General features: G+C 40.8%; 1 pseudogene; it reads left to right on the plus strand.

Moving 5' to 3' along the window:
• The first annotated feature begins 17,672 nt into the window (after nt 1-17,672).
• On the plus strand, nt 17,673-18,458 carry LOC131902722 (small ribosomal subunit protein eS6-like; annotated as a pseudogene).
• The last annotated feature ends 170 nt before the right edge of the window (nt 18,459-18,628 follow it).

Below are 18,628 nucleotides of genomic sequence, written 5' to 3' on the forward strand. Positions count from 1 at the left end.
CAGCTTTTAAATACTGGATTGTGTTTATTATTTCACTTTGCCTAATATTTGTGTTTTTTTGGACATCACTCTGCATGTTTATTATCTTTAAGTTCATTGAGCAGTTGGTTTGTGTCTTCTTTAAACTCCTTGAGTTTTTTTTTTTTTTTTAATAAAGTTCCTGGTTGTCCCTTTAAAGATCTGTATCCTGCCGATCAACTAGGTGATTCTCATTGGAGAACATTTCTGTAAAACTGGTGGATGTTGAAGGGCACATGCTGTTTTGATCACATATTGTTTGTACTTTTGCAGTGAGCCCTGTGCATGTGTAGTTTTTGGTTGTTGGGTATGTGTCTGATGTGGACACAGGAAACTGGGCTGTACATAGCATGTGCTTCTTGTCCCAAGCCTGGAAGCTGGGAAGGGACTCACCAGCCTGGGCCAGTGGACTCAGTGTATGACTCAGGCTTGTCTGAGGGTTGGACTGAATGCAGGATGCTTAGGGATAAGATGACTGACTCAAGAGTCTGGGCTGGAGCACAGGATGTGCTTGCCTGGTTGGACCTAGAAAATGGCTATGGCCTAGGAGAAGGGAATATGGTCTGGCAGAGGAGGAGGGAGTTTGTGTTTACAAAGGTAAGTTAATGATATGGGGACTCATGTAGTTAAGGCTGGCCTAGAGCTCACTTTGTAGTTGAGAATTACCACGAATGTCTGAAGCTCTTGCCTCTACCTCCCAAGGGCTGGGATTACAGGTATGTTCCATTACATCAGTTTATGTGGTACTGCAGTTCAAGCTCTGTGCTTGTATATGATATGCACTCATTCTACCAACTGAGCCATATCCTCATCCCTACTTAATGTTCTTCTATTAATTTCAGCTGTGATTTACTCAATTGAAGCTTACAGCCAAATTATCTGACCAGCTCCATTATCACAAACAATTTTTTTGTGTTATTTTGAACTCTCTATATCATTGGATACATGATAACTCTTTTCCCCTAAACTTGAGATTTATTTTTGCAATCATCACATAAGAACACTGGCTCCTTGCAGATTCGAGACCAGGATACATCATTGGTGCACAGGATCTACACTGACGTTTTTATGGAAGCATTGGATTATTTTGGTGACTGATATGGAGCCAGAACTGGCTTGAAGATAGACCTGCAACCTAGGTGTGGGGTTTGGTTTGATCCTTAATCTTAGTATTTGACCTGCAGGAAAATCTGTGGAATTACGGACAGCCAGAAATATGCTTCCTGAGCCTGCAATAAGGGATGTTCAAGATTGCTTGGTGTCATATCTGTGGAATTGTCAGGACTGGGTGTGTGTGGTGTACCTCTTGGACTTGGACCTGTTTGTACTTGTAACTCCTCCTTAAGGAGGTGCTTGGGAGCAGACATTATGATAGTTTTGCACAATTGTGGTTTCAGTAACTATTGTGGTCTTGTTTCTAATGAGTGGAGATCACTGATTTGCATCAGAACTTAGATTTGGAACACTTCCAGCATATGTATTTTTTTTGTCAAAGGATCATTTTACAAATACTTTAATCAGTTTGTTCATGTTCTGAAAACAATTGCACTTCCAGCATATGTATTTTTTTTTTGTCAAAGGATCATTTTACAAATACTGTGATCAGTTTGTTCATGTTCCCTGGAAAACAATTGCGTCATTACATTAAAAGAGATGAGATGGCAACAGTAACCTCACAAGTCTACATAGTCAACTCGCACCCCCCAAAAAGACTTTAATTATGACAATAATTTCACAACAGTCATATTTTGAATGGTCAAAATAGAAAATGTTACCCAACTTTAAAATGCATGCTTAACCACTAAGAGATAAATTCATATCTTACAACAGTTGACATAAAATCTCAACAGAGAATTAATCCTTGATTGGCATAGTGGGATATACCCATAGGTACAATGGTAACACAAGGGTAATCTACCAATTTCTGGTTGGATTTAGGGCTTGCTTCTCAAGAAGAAATACATGCCTGATAATGCAAATCTGGCCAAGAGCTCACAGGCCCCAGGGATGAAATTGTTGCTATTATTTTTCTAAGTGGACATAGTGTCAAACTGCCCTTTAAATCCATATATCTATATTTCTATATTAGTTCTACATTCAGAACTCATCACAGGGGTTTCTTTGTACTGTGAAGGTGGTTATTGCACTGACAAAAGTTCAGAAAATAAGTGTTTCTGTAATGATCTGTCACAAATGGGATATTTGTATCATCCTCCTCACTGCAAGGTTCAGGTAACATCACGGAAAAGGGGTTGGAAAGAGTGTAAGAGCCAGATGTCAGGAAGGATCAGAGAAAAACAGTATCTGCTGTCTATGACAGAACCACTGCACTCATGAAGGACAACTTGGTTGCCTGCATGAGATCTGTACATGATCAGGTTACTCAACATTCTAGCATAGGAAGGGGTTCCTGAGAGCCCAGCCCTGACTGAGGAGCTACGGACAGTTCATGGCTTCTTGGCTGAGAGAGTTAGGCTTCCTTAAGGATCCCTAGTAGATCAAGCAAGCTCCAGTGGATTGACTTGTACACCTATGAGTATATGGAGAACAAAAATTGGATTTGGTGGGTTGTATAACATGGAGGACATGAAGTTGGGAGAGGTTGGGAATGAGGGGTAAATCTAGAGGACTTAGGGATGAAGGTAAAGTGGTGAACACGATCAAAGTGCATTGTATGTATATATGATATTCAAAGAATTAATAAAAATTACTCCAATAACTATAATCTGTTCTGAAGTTTGTACCAGCCAACATATGCATGTGCGCACTACATTCCACTTATAAGGAATTTCAGAGCAAAAACTCTAAATGAGAGGCTACACATTTAACTATCCACATAAATTATTTTATAAACATGGAAAGGAGTGCAGTATAATTCATAAAAAATAAATGACAACTGTACAGTAAAAATTAATCTATCTTTTAGAAAATGTAGTTTAAAGAAAGGAGATAAAGATTATCTACTGCATCTGTTTTTTCATGCGTATTAATTCAGTTGTTCTTCAGAGTTAAAAAATCTCCAAGGATGTCTGGGCTTTGGGAAAAGCTCTCAGCCTGTCCCATATTCATCAAGGTCATGCAACCAACTTCATAGTCATAGCATTGGCCCTTTGTGTCTTCTGCATTCCTTGTAGGACTGGAGGCTCACTGTGATGTTTTCTTCCTAATTACTCCTAATTGCTTCATTGGATTTGCTGTGGTGATGTGGACACCTTTACACTGACATTTAATTGGTAGAGAGTCATTTAAAAGTTTTCTCAGCCCCCTATGTAGATGGTGTTATGGATCTAAAGATGAGCTGGAAATCACTCCTGTAGTAGAAAAGGAGACCTGGGAATAATAAACCTATAACTCAAGGCCCAGAGTCTCATCTCAACACAGAACAGACTCAGGCTTTCAGTCTGGCACATGCTATTCTGTCATCACACAGCATGCAGATGACAATTATTTTCATGTCAAGACATGGATAATCATAAACTTGAGGCTTACATGGCTAGGGGACTTGACTATATTGCTGTGACTATAATTATTTATCAAGAATTGGAGGTTGTTTACTACTGGGTACATTAAGAGCCTGTCGTCCATCCCTTCTTATAAAAATCTAATCACTTCACAAGATCCCAAAGATTATCCCCCATTAAGTTGGAATTCTTTTCCTTATTTATTCATTCTTTCCTTTATTCATTTATTTATTGCTCCCTTTCTTCTTGCAGTTTCATTTTACCCTTTATGAAAATTTGTTAAATTTCTACCCCTAACCAAGAAGCTATTTACAATTGAAACTTTCTAGGAGAAAAAAACAACTTTCTTCAATGGAGTGACACTATGTATTAACCACACTCAAGGGCAGGCTTCATATCAGGAAGAGTTGGCCAACACAGATTGGACATTATATTATTTCAGTATTTTTTTCCCATTTGCTTTTGTTGTTTCTAAGAAGGAGAAAGAAAATAAAATACAGTGGTTAGGATTAGAAAGGAGTTGAGGAATGTGGAAGATTATATGAGAAGCCTTCTGGAAAGTTGGGAATCGATCTACCTTAAGATCCAGGTATGCCATTTTTGGTCATATAAACACAGGATTATTCATCCGACAACAAGAATACTTGCTCAACCATATTAATTGTGGCTTTATTCATAATAGCCAGAACTGGGAACAACCTAGTTCTCCTTCAACAGAAGAGTGGGTACAGGAAATGTGGTACATTTACACAATGGTATATTACACTGCTGTTGACAAAATGACATCAAGAAATTAAAAAGAAAATGGATGGAACTAGAAAAAAATATCATGAGTGAAGTAACCCAGACCTAAAATAATAAATATAATATGCAATCCCTTAAAAGTAGATATTAGCCAATAAGTAAACAGCAATCAAGCTACAATTCATACACATAGAGATCTCAGAGTGACACATGGAGCTCCCTGGGAGGGAGAAATAAAATAGGTTTTACATGCAGACTGGGTAGGTGGGAACAAGAATGGGGTAATCAGGTGGGGAGGGAGATGGGGTGCAGGGAGAGAGTGCAGGGAGAGATTTGGAATCCTGGGCATTTGGAGGTGGTATGGAAAACTAGTTCAGTGGAAACATAATGGAATTTATATAGTCAATCCTTTGAGGACTCCTGCTAATGAGGGATTCAGAGGCTCAACTGGCCATCTCTTGTCACCAGGCAGGGCTCCCAGAGGCAGGACTAGGTTATATTTAATTGAGTTGTTGGCCAGGGGGTCCCATGAAAATCCCCAAACAACCCAGGCTCTTGCTGACACAAAGGGCTGCTCTCTGCAACCCACTGTGCACCTGAGGACAACAGCCACACAAATCATTGAACATGGAAAAGGAGAGCTGGTGCCTACAAGGAGCCTTTACCCCTACATTCTAGACTCTTTGGTGCAGGAAGGTACTCTGCAGGATACAAAAGGAGAAATATGGACACCAGCCCAGCCACAAAACCCTTGACCTATAATCTGTCTTGCCTGCAAAATACTCTAGGGCAATTGTGGCACAAACTTGTGGGAGTAGCCAACCAATAAGCTGATTAGACATAAAGCACACTCTGAGAGAAGAAGCGCATACCCAATACCGCTTGAGTAAGCAAGAACCAGAGACTAAGTGGCCAGAGACCTAGTTTGGTAAAATCAAACACCAGTGGTTAGGAAAAAATGGTTTCAATACAAATGAGTCCTAATGATACTCTGCTATTCTCATAGAGATTTCAACGCTCAAAATTTTCAGCGTTGTGGTTTTAGGGGACTTCAGATTTCAGAGTTTTTAATCACTGAACTTCATGCCTTTTTTGGAATTATGGCATTTAGGGTTCTATCTTTTGTGCTGAGGTCAAGGGGTTTTTGAAATCAAACCACAGTCTTTGTGGTTCAAACTTCAAGATATTAATTTCAAGGTATACAGTTCAAACTAACCAATAGAGTGCTTGTAGAAAACCAGTCAGGTGGCTGTGGTAGTTTGAATGTAACTGGCTCCCATAATCTCATGAGGAGTGGCACTATTAGGAGGTGTGGCTTTTTTGGAGTGGATATGGCCTTGTTGGAGGAAGTGTGTCATTGTGGGCTGGGCAGCCTTTGAGATTTCCTGTAACATGAATCTTAAAAGGTCTTATTAATAAAAAACCCAGAGCCAGATACTGGGGTAAATTCTGAAAGATCAGAGAGGCAGAGAGCCAGCCACTAGTTCTTTTTTTTTTTTTTTTGGTTTTTCGAGACAGGGTTTCTCTGTGTAGTTTTGCGCCTTTCCTGGAACTCACTTTGTAGACCAGGCTGGCCTCGAACTCACAGAGATCCGCCTGCCTCTGCCTCCCGAGTGCTGGGATTAAAGGCGTGCGCCACCACCGCCCGGCCCAGCCACTAGTTCTTACCTCTACAAATTCCTCCACCGAAAGAAAGCAAGTTCCTATTTCCTCACGCCTTATATGCCTTTCTGTGTCCTGCCATATTACTTCCTGTTATTAAAGGCATGTGTCCTTCCCAAGCAAAGACATGAGATCTTAAGTCCTGGGATTAAAGGTGTGTGCCACCATTGCCTGGCTCTGTTTGCAGTATGGCCTTGAACTCACAGAGATCCAAATGGATCTCTACCTCCCGAATGATAAGATTAAGGGTGTGTGCCACCACTATCTGGCCTCTATGTCTAATCTAGTGCCTGGCTCTGTCCTCTGATCCCCAGATAAGTTTATTAGGGTACAATATATCACCACAGTTTCCCATTCTGAATATACCACCCAGTGTCAGTTGACTTCCTGTTGCCTGGAAGATGTAGCACTCTCAGCCCCAACATCATGTCTGCATGCATGCTACCATGCTCCCCATCATGATGATAATGGACAGAACCTCTAAAACTGAAAGTGAACCTCCCCAGTTAAATATTTTCTTTATAAACGTCATGGTGTCTCTTCACAACAATCAAAACACTAAGACAGAAGTTGGTACCAAGGACTGGGTATTGCTGTGATAGGCCTGAGCATGTGTTTATTTTGAGTAATATGGAGTTTGGTTCAGTATTTCCTCACTATGCCCGCTTTCCTATGTTTTAGAATGGTAATGTATATCCTGTGCCATTATATGTTTGAAGTATGTGATCTTTATTTTATTATGGTTTTATAGGGGATTAAATTTAAGAGCTTGTATGAATCTTAAGAGACTGAACTTTGGGCTTTTAACATTGTTGAGACTGTGATAGACTATTGGGACTTTTGAAGATGGACTAAATGCATTTTACATTATGATATTGTTATGAGCTTATGGGGGCCAGGGAGTGCAATGTAGTAGTTTGAATATGATTGTTCCCATAATCTCATAGGGAGTGGTACTATTAGGAGGTGTGGCTTGGTTGGAGTGAGTATGGCCTTGTTGGAGGAAGTGTGTCATTCTAGGGGAAAGCTTTGAGGTTTCCTATGCTCAGGATACCACCATGTGTCAGTCGACTTCCTGTTGCCTGCAAGATGTAGCACTCTCAGCTCCAGTACCACATCTGCCTGCATGCCTCCAAGCTCTCTGTCATGGTGATAATGTACTGAACTTCTGAAAGGGTAAGCGAGCTACCCCAATTAAATGTTTTCTCTGTAAGAGTTGCTGAGGTCATGATGTCTCTTCATAGCAATACAAAGTCTAACTAGGACAGTGGCACAGAATTTTAATTACAGCACTTGGGGTACAGAGGCAGGTGAATCTCTGTAAGTATGAAGCCTGTCTGGTCTACATAGCAAGTTCCAGGACAGCCAAGGCTGTATAGAGAGACACTGCATCAAAAAGATAAAATAAAACAAAATAGACCAACACAAAAGAGGTTGCTCGAAGTAGCAGAACAGCTCTGGAGTCCCACAACTGGGGAGGTAGAAGCCATAGAATTAGAGTCCAAGGTCATGCTCAATTACTTAGTGAGGTTGTAAGCAGACTGGCTTACAAGACACCTTTATGCAAAAACAAGCAAACACCAAGAAAATAGAAAAGGAAAAAAAAGATGAAGGAACATAAAACCACTCATTTTTGGCCACACCATTTTAATTTCTCCCCAGAGTAGAGTCCTCAAATCATATCTATCAAACATCGTCTTTTCCCAAAATGTAATTCAGTCACCTCTCTGTGCCTACACAGCTGAGCCTGATCCAGCCTGTCTTTTCTATGTAGGGCTACAGACACCTCCTGGGAACTGACTTCTGTCTAATTCCACTGCCCTAGGTTTTCCCCTGTTCACTGCAGCATTTGGGATCAAAACTATGGAAATCAGGAACTTCTGACAGGTTTGGAATGAACACTATATGAGAGCACAGGATCAGAATTCCTGGGAGATGGAAGTCAGTCTTGATGCTCCCTCAGTGTGGTACTATCCCCTTTCACTACAATGACTTGCAATGCTTGCTTAGGATGTGATCTCCTCCCAGAAAAGCCTCAAGCATTGCATGTGAGACACAGAGCTGGGCCTGAGTTAAGATTCCATCTGTGACTAAACCATCTGGAAAGGTTAATTTCCCCTGTTTTGTTTCTTTGCTAGTTTTTGCTGCTGTTATTTATGCATCTCTCAGGGAACAATGAAACCAACAATAACAGTTAATTTTAGTATTTTTTTAACTTTAATCATATGTCTCTTCTCTTTTTAATTCATAGGTTTTATACATCCACAAATTGTTGAAACAGATCCTTAAGTCACAAGGCAGATACGGAACTGTCATGGTTGACTCTTTCTGAGGATCCTCACCAGAATGGCTTCACTGTTCAAAAAAATCTTTTAAGCCAGAGTCACCAGCACATGACCTTGAATTAGACAATGCAGAGTTCATTCCAAGCCAGTCTGGAGAAGAAATCTCTAACTCCTCAGGCACACAGCTCAACTTTCCCCCAAATAATTGGGCAAAGCAGGGGCTGCAAAGATCCTGGGAGATGTTTCCCTCATGGTTGTAGCCTGAAAAGCAGAGCAAGCAGCAGGTGATTTCTCAACTGGTCTTGGAGGTTTTTTTCTCAAAACTGCAAACTATGAGGACAAATTTGTCTTGAAAGAGAAGTGGGAATCAAGTGGCAGGAAGCCTGGGAGTTTCACTGAAGGTCTCTTTGATGAATGTTAGAGCCTCCTGTCAAGTCAAGGGGAGTTCCTGGGATGAGAGATGGCTAACTCAGGAAGACAGTCATTTTGAGAAGAAGTACTGAGAAGGTGTTGTAGTTTTTTATTATTCATGAGAATGTACTGCCCCCAACAAAACTGTTACCAGGGAGGATATCCAGTGCCCTAAATTAGCATGAATAAAGCAAAATAAACCCATTGGTGGTTTGATGGACACACTTGAATGTAATTTATTTACATGGTGACAGAGAGACTGGGGAATTAATATTTGGGAACTTAAGGCTTTAGAGGAGATACCCCAGTCTTAGAGATGGCTCAGTCAGTGAGGTGCTTACAATGTAATCATGAGGTCTGAGTTGGAACCGCAGCACACACTTAAAATATGGCTTGAGACACTAGCGTGTGATCCCAATACATGGGATGCAGAAACTGGGGATCAAAGAATTTACATGTCTTTCCAAATATGGTAGTAAACGTCATTAAGGCACTGTGTCTACACAGCTGAGTTGGCAGAATGATAGAGTAAGGTTTGTGATTTTGAAATCTGGATTTCCCATGCACACGCAGCAGTGACACACCCATAAGAAATGCCTTCAGGATTCCTGATGCATCATTTCAAATTTTTGAATCTGGGAAGGCTTGATATAGAGGTAATTATATTGGATCCTTTTTCAGGGTCTAGATTTTCATAATTCTCAGTCAGTGACAGAAATGGCCAATGTAGTGAAAATTTTAAAACACCCCATATACACAATTCCAGACATTATTCTACAAATCACTTCTTAGGGTTTTAGGATGTTTGTTTAAATATTTGTTTGTTTGGTCATATTTTTGTTATTAGAAACTTGGTTTCATTGTGTAGCCCTGGATGGCCAGGAACTCAGGGATATTATACATCCTCTGCTTTTCAAGTGCTGGAATTACCATTGCAGACTACTATTCACTACTATTTATTTGAGTTTCTGGCTCTTATACACAAGTTCTCATTTCACAGTTTAATTCCACATTTACACTCTTTTGAGCTTTGTTTTAAATTGAGGATTTCATGACTGATACCAGTTCCAAGTACACTACTGCCATACTGTCCTGTCATGTGCCTAAGAGCAGAGGCAGTGTGCATCTGTGGAGACAAGGTTAGGCCCATGTGCAAAACAGAGGCAGGCCCCTTAAAGAAAGGCTCCTTCCTTCAATGACTTTACTAGTTGAAGACAGCATTGTGACCAGAGCTCAGAAGAAACTGACTTTGTTTTTGTTGTACCCAGAATCCCCCAAAGACCATCAAGAGACCGAATCTGATGCAAAAGCCAAGAGTCTTTTTACTATGAGTTAACTCGGTACTCTCTGTCCATCGGGGGCAGCAGCAGAGCAAGAGAGACGCTGGGTAGCAATGACGCAGGGTTTTTAAAGCAAAAGGGGCTTGGGGGTCTACAGACTACACAGGAACAGACTCAGGATGGTTTGTGTGAGTGCCAATCATGTTAGTAAGTTTTAATTGGCTAGGGTTAATTGGGGGTTACAGTTACCATTGTTGGACAGCCTTGTACTGTCCTGTGCTACCGTGGAGGCTGGCTGGCCTTGCATGTACTGACTGTGGGGGCTGATTCAGTGGCCCAGGCTCTGTCCTTGACTCATGCACATAGCTCTAAGTTGGTGAAGGTTCCCAGTCAGTAAACAATTGGCTTCACCTTGAGCAGTCAGAGCAAGTGCAGAAAAGGAGCTACGGCAAGGACTATGTCTTTTATTGATGGCCCTCCCAGAAACTGCTTGCTCAAGTCTCAGGAAACTGACATTGAGCCTGATCTCTGAGAGAAGACTGAGAGCAGGCTGTTATGGTGTCTCCTTGGTCCCATCAGTTTTTTCCTTAGGAATAGCAACTCAACACTTGCAAACACAGTGTGAATAGTGACTTAGGAAGAGAACCTGGGAATGCCAGGATGACATCATTAGAGATGAGGGATAGACAGATAAAACAGCCCACACTCCGGGGATCCTGTGCAAGCAGGTTGAGGGCAGTTTTTCTGTCTTCCATAGATTCATTGACAATGGTCATCTGATCTCCTCTAGAGTTCCATTTCTCCACGCAGGGACAGGAAGCTTGTAATTGTTTTTTCCTTTTACTCTTTGGGGGCCCAGCACCCAGCACCCAAATAAATACATGGAGACTTATTCTTACTTAAGAATGCTCGGCCTTAGTGTGGCTTGTATTGAGAAGGTTTTCTAACTTAAATTATCCCATTTCTCTTTAACTACGTTTTGCTTCTGGGATTTTTACTTTTCTTTATTCTACATATCTTGCTTTTCTTCTTACTCCCTGGCTGGCTGTGTGACTGTGTGGCTGACCTTTGGAATCCTCCTCTCCATTTCCTTTTCTTGCTCCTCATTCTTCTCTTCTATCCAGTCTAGATTTCCCCTCCTATTTATTCTCTCTGCCTGGCAGCTATGCTTACCCCTCTCCTGCTTAGCTACCTTCTGTTCAGCTCCTTATTAGACTAAGTGAGTGTTTTAGACAGGCAAAGCAAAACAGCTTTACAGAGTTAAACAAATGCAACATAAAAGAGTGCAACATATCTTTGCATCATTAAACAAATATTTCACAGCATAAAGGAATGGAACACATCTTAAACTAATATTCCACAAAAGAAGCCGATTTTCCCAGAACATGTCCTCAAACAAGTCAAGAGGCCTTTGAAACAAAAGAAATCAGCAACAACTCCAGCACAAGAGAATGCAAGGACACTCTTGCAGATCCCACAAGGTACATTCTTGGCAACGTTCAGTCGGGAACCTGGACGGCAGAGGGGTGTCTTGTGGGGTTCCCTTCCCAAACACAGTTTCTTAGCCTCTCTTATTTCCACAGGACATGAAAACAGAGACTATGGCCACAACTCTCTCTGCAATGCTGAAGGAAATGGCTGTGTTAGTAGTCTCATAAATAAGATGGATTCCCTTCTTGTTATCCAGAGAGGGCATTATCCTAAGCCTGAAAATGTGGGTGTTTCTTTTGGAATCCCTCAGGAAGTCAGAAGAGCAAGTCAAAATACATCCAGCTGTAAGAAGAGTCCCTCTGGGACCCTGTTTACCAAAATCATGAGATAATATCCACATATGCAGGTCAAAGGTCAAGAATCCAGCAAAACCTCAAAACTACAAATTTGAGGAATGTCCCGAAATCTTCAAATATCCCTGTAACCTTTCAGCTCACCAGAGGAGACACAGCAATGAGAGGCTATTTGTCACTCCCATTTGTCAGAAAGGCTTCTATCCAGTCTCAGACTCCCGAGTTCATGAGGTCAGACATAACCAGAGAAGCCACAAGACCAACCTGAAGGATCACGAGAGGATTCACACAGGAGAGAAGCCCTACATCTGATCCCTGTGTAACTAGAGCTTCCACCAACCATCCACATCCACTGTCAAATGAGGAATTGCCACCAGTCAGACTGAACCGTGTACTTCCTCACCAGAGGTTAGCAGGGCTCCAGTTCAGTGTCTCATCTGCACATGAAGAAGCGTGTAGTTTCCAAACAGCAAACAGATGTGACATGTTAACTTCTGGATTGTTCTCTCTATGTGTTGTCACATTCCAGTGCCATGTATGGGTAAAGAAGACGAGTCATTTGTGTGTTCACTAACATTTTTTAACTGTCTTAAGGTATCTTATAATTTGTGCCAGAGATGTATTAAATAAATGGATGGAACTGTAATAGAATTGCCTCTTATGTACATTTTGTGTGGTGTGTATTTGTGATTTTGTGAGTTTTTTTTTCTGCATTCTTGCAGAATGAGTGGCCAATGGAGGACTTAGTTGTCAGTTTTTTATTTTTGAGACAGGGTCCTTCTTATTTGGAGCTTTGTACACCAGCATATCTGGTACTTCAGATTCCAAACATTCTCTGGTTTCCAGCTCTCATCAGTACAGGGGTTCATGTCAGTGCCCTGCCATTCTATCTGACTCTTTTCTACCCTGTTATGGCCACAAATCCAAGTCTTAGGCCTACATGGTAAATGCATCACTCTTTCAGCCATTTCCAATCCTGTGAGTGCTTACAGTTCAAGAATATACCCCCACCTGTGTGGACAGGGTTCCAAAGTAGTATAAAAATATTCATTCGATTGCAGTGGTTCAGAGCAGTCTACCATACTTACACCATTAACACTATACTCTTCATGAACTCTTCAGAACACCTAGAAATTAGGGAGTAGAGGTGGTTGTATGGAAGCTGGCCAGAGAAGATGATAAATAGATTACAAAATGCAGAGGTTGTCCATGAATAAACACCAAAAACTGCAGTCAAGGAAGGAAAAGGGAATAATAGCTCTATTGAGAAACTGGAACTGTGTACATATTTGAACCCAGCATGCATAGGGTCACTGAGTTGATGGCACCTTAATGTGGACGATTTCATTGAGGAAGCTGAGCTGAGTTCCAGTGTCATGTAGAAATGTTGAGGTTGAATTATGACTTTCCCCTGATGTCCCTGGTTCAGCCTTAGAGTAGTAAACCAGGAGGCTTCAATTGTTAAAATCCAGAATTTCCTCAGTTGACATAAATTCCAACAGAATTTATACATTTTCACATTGAAGTTTTTTTACTGTTGGGGTACTTATGGCTGATTTCTCCCCCAGCATTTGCCTTCAAACCCTCTGCCTATGGTGGTGTGTTCTCTAGTCTTTCTTTCCCTGTGAGACTTTGTAAGTTGGGTGATTTAGGCTGCAAGATTTCAACAGTAAAGTTTCATAGGTTGTGGTTGTATGAATATTTTAGTCTTTATAATCTTTTAAGATTCTAGCCTTTTGGTGATTACAGAATTTTGGATTAGGATCATAATGTACCTTATGATTCCAAATAAAGTCACAGCCTAAAGACGGTGGTTAAGTCCTGTACACCTGAACACCAGAGGCCAGAACTCAGCTGATAGCAATGAGGTATCCTGATGGCATGAAGCACTCCCGCCATCTCAGCACCTGGGAAGTGTGAGCTGAGGGATCAGATATTCAACCATTCTCTGCTACAAAGTGTGTCCAAGGCAACCCTGGCCTACCTTAGGGCATTTCTAGAGAACAACAAAATGTGGTTGGTTATTAAAGTAGAGGATGTGCAGTCGCAAGGGCTTGGGAATGTGAGGGTGGATTTAGAGGACTTCAAAGGACAAGTAAATGGTGAACATATTAAAAGTGCATTGTATTCACATATGGTACTCTCAAAGATTTCATTAAAATGCTTTGTTAAAAAACTATAACAATAATCATTATTCTCCCTTAGTGTGTGCAGAGAAACATGCAGACAAACAATTAATTTAAAGAAACTTCAGAGCAAAATAAGCCTAAATAAAGAGCCATGCATTGCCTATCCATATAAATTACTTCATTCGTGAAATAGAGTACAGCATAGTTCAAAAGTGATGAATGACATTTGCATAGAGAAATTAATCTAACTTTTAGCAAAAGTCTCTTGAAGAGAGATTTCTCATAATCTTTATGAGATAATCTCATAAAGATAATCCACTGCCTCTCCTTCCTTTACACCTATTCGTTCAGTTGTTCTTCAGAGTTTAAAATTATCTGTTAAGGATGTCTGGGCATTAGAAAAGGATCTCAACTCATCCTATTGAAAAGACCAAGCAGATGCCATAGTGGGCTGCTCAGTCTTCTGTAGCAGGAATCTTAAATGTTCTCGCCAGTTCCTTTGCTGATCCTGTTTCCTCAGACTGGAAGCCTCTGAGTCCTCATATCAGAATGGCTCTTAGTTGAACCGTGCTGCTCCGAAACCTGAAAGCTTAACCAGCCCAATGCTTCTAGTTTCTGGTCCTCACACCTTATATACATTTCTGCTTTCTGCCATTACTCCCTGGGATTAAAGATTCACTTTCTGGGATTAAAGGTGTGTGTCAACATGCTTGGCTGTATCCTTGAACACATGGATTTCTGTCTCTGGAATGCTAGGATTAAAGGTGTGTGCTACCACTGCCTATCCTAAGTATCTAGTGGCTTTTCTGTTCTCTGACCCCAGATATGTTTATTAGGGTACACAATATTTTGAGGAACACAATACCACCATAGTCTTCTCTCAGAGATCAGGCCTCAATGTCAGTTTCATGAACTGAGCTATTAGTTTCTGGGAGGGCCATGAAAAAAGACAGTTAATCACTGATGCCCCTGCCAGCAGGACCAGGAGATAGACACACCAAGTCTGTGCCACTGAGCCAGCCCCTACAGTCAGCACTTGCTAGGCCAGCCAGTCTCCACAGCAGCTCATGGACAAAACATGGGACTGGTCATGTCTGCTCAGAAATGGGTAACTGTAACCCCAAACTAACCCTAGCCAATTAAAGTTACTAGCATAACTGTCACTCACATAAACCAATCCCAAGTCTGTTCCTATGTAGTCTGAAGACCAGAAGAACCCCTTGCTTTACCCCTATGAAAACCCTGCCCCATTGCTACTCTGGGTCTCTCCTGCTCTGCTACATCAGACAGACAGTGACGCCAGGGTATACCCAACAACAGTAAAAAGACTTTTCTTTCTTTTTTATTTTTTTATCAGATTTGGTCTCTTGGTGGTCTTTGGGGATTCTGGGTACAACACTACATTCAGCAACTTCATATTCTTCACATTGGCTCTTTGCATGTTCTGCATCCCTTGAGAAACTGCTGACTCACAGAGATGTTTTCTCCCAAAGTCCTCCTAATTGCTTCACTGGATTTGCTCTTTTGATTTGTACACATTTGAACTGACACCTAATTGGTGGAGAGTCATTTAAAATTTCCTCATTTCTTTATGTACATGATATTATGGATTCACAGTTGAGTTGAAATCCACTTCTGTAGTAGGAGAGGGGACCAGGGAATAAGAAAGCAATAAATCAGGGCCAGAGTGTCATCTCAACACAGGACAGACTCAGCGGTTCAGCTCAGCAATTGCTACTGTGGCATCCCACAGTATGCAGGTGAGAATTACTTTCATATGTACATATAGATAAAGATAAACTTCAGATTTTTCAGGGTAGGGTGAATTGACTATATTGCTGTGATTGGAGTTGAGTTTAAAAATATTTTAACTGGAACTGTCTGGTATTTACTACTAGATGTAGAATGAACTGTATCCATCCTTTCTGGTGAAAATCTAATTATTCCCACCAGATCCCAAAGGTAATCCTTAATACCTTTGCACCTTAAAGTACAATCTTCTAATCTTCTCTTCATTTGTTCTTTGTTTCCTTTTTTATTTATTTAATCCTTCATTCTTCCTTCCATTTTCAATGTAGTTTTGATAAGAGTTGTTAAATTTCCATCAGTAACCAAGGAGCTATTTGTGAGTGATTGTTACCAGTAGAAGTCAAATCAATTGTCTTCAATCTAGTGGACCATTGGCACTGGAATGAGACAGAGGGCAGGAGGCAAGCAGGAGAGTCTGAGACACAACATAGAAAAACCAGAGGCTGAAGCAGGTTCATTTCTGTTGGGAGAGAGTGGCATATATTTTCTCTTTGGAAAACATGAAATTGATAGACATGAGATGAAGACTGTGATCTGCGGAGGAATTGAAATTGGGTGGCCCAAAAGAGCAAGGTGATTTTTGGTCTCTCTTCATTTTTCATTTGATTACTTTTTTCTTTCCTTTGTTTAATTTTCTATCTTTGATTTTGTTGTTGCAATATGTTTACTTTCAGTCCACTCTTCTTATACATTCACAAAGTCATTGTGAATGGCCGTTCACTACAATTCTATGGCTTCTACTCCTCGGATCTGGGGTTGAATATTGCCTCCCTCCTTCAGGCATGCTTTTTGTTTGTTTTTCTCTTTAATTCTGGTTTGCAAGACTTTCTATCTCTGAAACCCCAGCTAGAATTCACTCTGCAGTCTGAGATGGCCTCAACTCAGATATGTACCTGCTTGTGTTTATTTAGTGCTGGGATTAAAGGTGTGTGTAGAGATTAAAGGCACCTGACTTTCTCCAAGCATTGGAATTGTAAGGCTGAATTGTGTCCCCTGCAATTCTCATGAAGGAAGTGAATAGTGAAACACAGGGGTATGTTTATGATTCTGTGGGAACAAATGTTTTCATAGGAGTGTTTCTTCTGGCCAACATTGCTTTAATTACTTAAAACCCAGAATATTATCAACAAGCTGAAGATTCAATCATATTCACAAGTTTTGGTTAATCAATTTGCAAACTTTGATCATTTTTTCCTATTATGTGGATTTTTTTTATTCTCCCAGAAGAACTGAGGCTTGAGGTTTAAACATTCACAATTTTAGTATTATGGTTTTAAAGGACTTCAGAAATATTAGTCACTGAGCTTTAAGGCTTCTTTGGGATAATTGCATTTGGGGTTCTGTCAATTTGTTGGGATTCAGCACATTTTGATATAAGGCTACAGTCTTTGGGCATAAGACCTCAACAATTTGTTGAATTGTTTCCCCTGAGGAAACAATTCAACTTCTACTTCTAAGTCTGAGTCCAGTCAAAAATAAATCTTTAAGGGTAACAAATAAATGATCATACCTTAAAAAACTAAAACAAACAAACAAACAAACAAAAAAACATCAGAACAGCAGCAACAACAAGACAGTATAGAACAGACAAAAAACCAAAATGGATTCTTGAAGTAGTGAGACAGCTCTGGGCCCCCAGCACTGAGGACTTTGAAGCCATAGAATTGTAGTGCAAGATCATTGTCTACAACCTAATGAGTTTGTGAGTAGACCTGGCTAACAAGGCAGCCATTTGCAAAAACAAGCAAACACCAACAAATTAGAAAAGCAAAGAAAAAAAGACAGGAAAATGTAGACAAATTTCTAAACAGTCTTAATAATTAAGACCACACAGAGACTCTGCCTTAATTGTTTCCTCAGGGGAAACAATTCAACCTAACAATCAGCATGCTTGGAGAAATTCATTCATAATGACACAAGCCTTTAATCCCTGCACTTTAATCCCAGAGCAAGCATTTGTGAGTTTGAAATTAAACGGGACTACATAGTAGTTACAGTACAGCCACGGATACATAGTGAGACAATGTTTTAGAAAACAGAACAGTGGTCTCTTTTTCTTGGCTCCTCCTAGGCATTCCGCTGTGTCAAGATGAAGCTGAATATCTCCTTCCCTGCCACCGGCTGTCAGAAACTCATGGAAGTGGATGATGAGCGCAAGCTTCGCACGTTCTACGAGAAGCGAGCACATGGCCACAGAAGTGGCTCCTGACGCCCTGGGTGAATAGTGGAAGGGCTACGTGGTCCGAATCAGTGGCGGGACTGACAAACAAGGTTTTCCCATGAAGCAAGGCTTGTTGACCCACAGCAGAGTGTGCCTGCTGTTGAGTAAGTGGCATTCTTGTTATAGACCAAGGAGAACTGGAGAAAGGAAGCGCAAATCTGTTTGAGGATGCATCTTGGATGCCAATCTCAGTGTTCTCAACCTGGTTATTGTAAAAAAAGGAGAGAAGGATATTCCTGGACTGACAGATACTACTGTGCCTCGTCGGTTGGCACTCAAAAGAGCTAGCAGAATCTGAAAGCTTTTTAATCTCTTTAAAGAAGATGCTCACCACCAATACACGGGCAGAAAGCCGTTAAACAAAGAAGGTAAGAAGCCCAGGACCAAAGCACCCAAGATTCAGCGTCTTGTTACTCCACGTGTCCTGCAACACAAACGCCATCTTATTTCCCTAAAGAAACAACGAACCGAGAAAAACAAGAAGGAGGCTGCAGAATATGCTAAACTTTTGGCCAAGAGAATGAAGGAAGCCAAAGAAAAGCGCCAGGAACAGATCGCCAAGAGACGTAGGCTGTCCTCTCTGAGAGCTTCTACTTCTAAGTCTGAGTCCAGTCAAAAATAAGTCTTTAAGGGTAACAAATAAATGATCATACCTTAAAAAACTAAAACAAACAAACAAACAAACAAACAAAAAACCATCAGAACAGCAGCAACAACAAGACAGTAAAGAACAGACAGAAAACCAAAATGGATTCTTGAAGTAGTGAGACAGCTCTGGGCCCCCAGCACTGAGGACTTTGAAGCCATAGAATTGTAGTGCAAGA

This window comes from Peromyscus eremicus, chromosome 1 (genome assembly GCF_949786415.1).
Source record: "Peromyscus eremicus chromosome 1, PerEre_H2_v1, whole genome shotgun sequence".
Lineage (NCBI taxonomy): Eukaryota > Metazoa > Chordata > Mammalia > Rodentia > Cricetidae > Peromyscus > Peromyscus eremicus.